Source organism: Urocitellus parryii, chromosome 8 (genome assembly GCF_045843805.1).
Source record: "Urocitellus parryii isolate mUroPar1 chromosome 8, mUroPar1.hap1, whole genome shotgun sequence".
Classification (NCBI taxonomy): Eukaryota; Metazoa; Chordata; class Mammalia; order Rodentia; family Sciuridae; genus Urocitellus; species Urocitellus parryii.
In genome coordinates this window covers 83609229-83614350 of record NC_135538.1, presented here as the reverse complement: position 1 = coordinate 83614350, position 5122 = coordinate 83609229, and positions in this window count along the sequence as shown.

Here is a 5122-nt window from a genome sequence, read left to right as displayed (position 1 = left end):
CCTCGAGGAAAAGGGCGGAGTCAGCACACGACACCACTTTCCCAGCTTACCCCGCGCCACCTCCACTAGGCACCGGTTCAATTGCCATCCCCTCCCCCCACCACTTCTCGGGGACTGTGGGCGAGGTGCACTCAGCCCACTCACCGCACACAGCTCCCCGCGCATGCTCCTCTCGATCCCGCTGATGCTGAGAGCCAGAGGCTGGGGGCAGGGACAAGGCGATCTGTCTCGCATCTAGGTTAATGGGAGTTTAACGACGGTCCCTGGGATTCCCTTAGGCAGAGGCGAGTCCCCCTTTTGTGTGAATTACTCTCCGCTTCAGCCGGCGGGTGGGGCAGTCAGGAGGGTATGTCCAGAATCTTCCCTGTACCATTCCTGGCTTAACCTCAAAGGTCATATGGAGATTGGGCTATCCCCCACCCAGCGTACTCAGCCTCGCCTTCTTGCTCGCCTGGGACAACCCTCTAGAGCCGCTTCCCCCGCGGGTCGCTCCGGGGTCCGGGACTGGCTCCTCCTCCGCCCCCGCCTTCCGTGCTCCTGCTCCCTGGAGACGAGTACGAGGTCCCTGTACCCGAGGGACTTGGGGCGGAGGGCCAGGGTTGGGGGCTGCCTTCGCGGCTCAGGAATCCTGGAGGGCTTTCAGCTCGGTGGCCCTGAGCGCGATCAGTCTGCTCCCTAACTGGCTTCTTGGTTTGTGCCATTCAGAACCAGCTGTTTTTACCGAAGCCTGTAATGTACTTCACCTCCCGGGGCACTCCTGATGTCCACTATTTTAGTTTAGAGTAGACTTTAATCCTACAATTAGCTTTACTTGTAAATCTAGTCTTGTTGCAATAAGAAGATCCTAAAAGAGAGAGAGAGAGAGAGAGAGAGAGTGTGTGTGTGTGTGTGTGTGTGTGTGTGTGTGTCCTGTGGTACATTTTTTAAAGTGTACAGTCATTTGATTGCAAACATGAGAAACTTTAAAGAATCTTTCAAATTCAGTCTTTCCACATGATCTCACGTACAGACTAAGATCTACAGCATCAGCAAATTTATCCACCCAGTATTCTGTTCTTAACACTTGCTGTGAAACCACTGCTTTTCAAAAATGACCTAGCCTATTAAGTTAATGCCTTTATTTTCTACTTTTCTATCCTATTGATTGTATCTGCATTTTAGCATTAAATATAGTATGAGATTGGATGAGATTTGGCCCTTGGGAATGTGTGTGTGTGTGTGTGTGTGTGTGTGTGTGTGTGTTATTTTGGTCATTGTTTTTTTGTTTAAGATCTGCCCAAGCAGGCCCCCAACTCCTGGGCTCAAGTGATCCTTCTGTTTCACAGCTTCTCTAGTAGCTTCTCTGGTAGCTGGGCATCAGCTGTTCAGCTTTGGCATTTGCCAATGGCAAGCCCTGGGAAATATTTCTTTAAGAAAAGAAACACTTTTTGCTGCTGTTTTGTTTTCTGATGCTGGGGATTGAAAAAAGCATTTGTCTATTTGTTTTGAGAGTGGTGCTGAGGATTGAACCCAGGGCCTCCCTCACATATGCTAGGCAAGCATTCTACCGCTGAGCTAAAACAAAAAAAAAAATTTTTCTTTGTACTGGGAATTAAACCCAGAGGAACTTTACTGATGAGCTCCAACACCGGTAGGTACTTTATTTTTCAAGATGAGATCTCTCTAAATTGCTGAGGCTGGCCTCCAATTTGCCATATTCCTGCTCAAGCCTCCCTTCCAAGTTACTGGGATTACAAGGATATGCCAATATGCCAGTCTAAAAAACGTTTATTAACTACTAGATATTTACATCTCTCAAGTTAGAAGTCACTCCTCAGCTTCTTAAACCAACCTATTAATGAGTATTTGAAAAATTACTACACATCTAATTCTAAATGAAGCACTGTGGAGTAAGCACAATCCAGCTACTCAGGAGGCTGAGACTGGAAGATGGCAAATTCAAGGCCAGCTTGGAGAATTTAGCAAGACCATCTCAAATGAAAAGTGGGGGAGGGGGAGTGGTTGTAGCTCTTTGGTAGACAGCTTGCCTAACATGCACAGGCCTTGGGTTCAGTCCCTAGTACCACAAAAATAAATAAACAAACAAACAAATAAAACAACTGGGAAGCAATTAAAGGTAAACTTATATAATGATTGTTTGTCTTTTACTTCATTGTAAAACATAGTTCTAAGTACTGGGGTTATAGCTCAGTTGGTGGAGTGTTTGCCTGGCATGTATAAGGTCCTGGTTCAATTCTTAGCATCACATATAAATAAATAAATTAAATAAAGGCCCATTGACAACTAAAAAAAAAAAAAAAAATACATATACTTAAAAAAAAAAGTTCTAGCTTTTAGTTACTCGTCACAATCCAACACTTTTATTTTTAAGTGAAAAAAAGTCTTCTGAATTAGCCTTCCTAAATCTTGTTTTACTACTCCTTGTAGATACAACTTTCTAAAAAAAAAAAAAAAGATTTCTTTATTCCTTCATTAAGAGTTTTCTAGTTGTCTCATTTTCAGCTTTGATAATTTTAATCAAAAAATCTAGACCAACCAAAATTTTCCTAGAAATATAAATAATGAAATCTCTGTCCACAAAAGCCTTTTCTATAATGTTTTTATTACTAGCATCTCCTTTCACAAATTCTTTTGTCTCATCAAATTTTCCTAGCACTGTTAGCCAGTGATATACATGTGAAAAAAAAATTATCTTGATATCCTATCCCTGTTTGTAACCAACAAGGTAAGAAGTGCTAATGAAAATCAATCACATACAATAGAGCAATGCAAATACCTTGCTTTCTTATTTATTAGAAACATTCATTAATACCGATGATGGTGGGCCACACCTGTAATCCTAGTGACTCCAGAGGCTGAGACAGGAGGATTGCAAGTTTAAAGCCAGCCTCAGCAACTTAGTGAGGCCCTAAGCAGTTTAGTGAGACCCTGTCCTTAAATCAAAAATAAAAAGTGTTTGGAGATGTGGCTCAGTAGTGAAACACCCCTGGGGTTAATCCCTAGTACCAAAAGAAATAAACTCATTAGAAAAAGAAATATTCATTAATGATTTTTCTCCTTGGTATTAGACTTTCACAGTCACATATTAATAGATCACACTAATGTTAACTATACAGTTATTTCAGATTAAGATTAGAGTACTACACTAGATTTATTATTTTTCATTACTACTTTACAATGTATACCTCACATGGTTTTGGTTTATATGTTGTTAGAGATCATACTAAGGCACATATTTTAGCAGGAATGGTGAAATTTATTTTATTTATTTATTTACTGAACCAAGAATTGAACCCAGGGACACTTAACCATTGAGCACATCCTCAATACTTTTTTAGGTGGACACAATATCTTTATTTTACATTTATGTGGTGCTGAGAATTGAACCCAGTGCCTCATGCATGCTAGGCAAGCACTCTACCACTGAGCCACGACCCAGCCTGAGTACTTTTTATTTTTGATTTTTTAGTTGCTTAGGGCCTCACTAAGTTGCTGAGACTGGCTTTCCACTTATAATCCTTCTGTCTCAGTCTCCCAAGCTGCTGGGATTATAGGCATGCACCACTGTGCCTGGTACAGGAATGGTAAATTTTTGAAAATGTAAAGAAATGGTTATTTTATTTTTTTATTTTTATTTTTTTAAAGAGAGTGAGAGAGGAGAGAGAGAGAGAGAGAGAGAATTTTTTTTAATATTTATTTTTTTTTAGTTCTCGGCGGACTTTGTTGGTATGTGGTGCTGAGGATCGAACCCGGGCCGCACGCATGCCAGGCGAGCGCGCTACCGCTTGAGCCACATCCCTAGCCCAGAAATGGTTATTTTAAAGAAAGACTGGAAGTTGAATATTTGACAGTTGGACATAGGACCCAGAAAAACCACTAACATCTAAGAAAGAAATGAAAAGTCAAAAGATATTGGAAAAAGAGAAAAGATGATAATTTCAATTTAGAAAAATAAAAGTGGGAAAAGTGATCTCTGAACTATGCACAATTCATTGCAAATGTACTATTATATAATCCTAAAATTATAATAACTGCAGATGTGGGCTTTCACTTGAATTACTCTGTTTGAAAATATGGATCTACTATAGTTTAAACTGATATGTATATTCGGTGCTTTTTGGAATATTTTTTGGGGGAAGGGGTAACTGGGGATTTAACCCAGGGGCAATTTACCACTGAGCTACATCCCCCAGCCCTTTTTATTTTTTATTTTGAAACCAAGTCTAACTTAGTTGCTTAGGGCCTGGCTAAATTGCTGAGGCATTTTGATCCTCCTGCTTCAGCCTCCCTAGTAGCTGGGATTACAGGGGCATGTTGGAATTCTTTAAGAGATGACTGCCAACAGTTTTCACAATTTATACAAACTACAGCTCCTGATCTGGGGATGTAGCTTGTCTACTGGAATACTTGCCTGGCTTGCCTTAACATGCCTAGCATGTGTGAGGCCCTGGGTCAATTCCCAATACTGCAAAAACAAAGAAAAATAAAACAAAGAACTAAAGCTCTGGATTCAAATGCAACCCAAAGTTTTTCCTACTACCTCAACCTTACTACTTTGGATGGCGAAAATAACCCAACAGGGTTAAGGATATAACTCAGTTGGTAGAGTGCTTGCCTCACATGCACAAGGCCTTGGGTTCAAACCGCAACACCACATAAACACACCAAAAAAAAAAAAAAAAAAAAGAAGAAAAAAATAACCCAACATTCTAAATATAATTAACGAAACGGTCCAAAAGTGTTCCTTAAACATAGATAAGGAAGTCAGATTTTCATTATTACGTACAGATTGAAAAAGGAAAAATTTTTTAAATGACGCCAAAATTCTCAAAATGTAGGTAAATTTTCCCAAGCCCCTTAACTACATACAAAAGTATAGACTTTATAAATACTTTATAATCTTTTTTAAATATCCCCTAAAGAACAATAAAATTACAAGAGTCCTTGATTATATGTAAGTAACCTACTGCGCACCACCTCTGGGGGCTCTTAATGTTGACATTATGGCCAGGACTTTCCCTGGGGAAAGGAAGATCTCGATTCATATTATGCTTAAGAGCCTAACATTGACCCATCGAGGTCAAATTATCTTGCATTTGTTCTCAGGGGCGAGCTCACACTG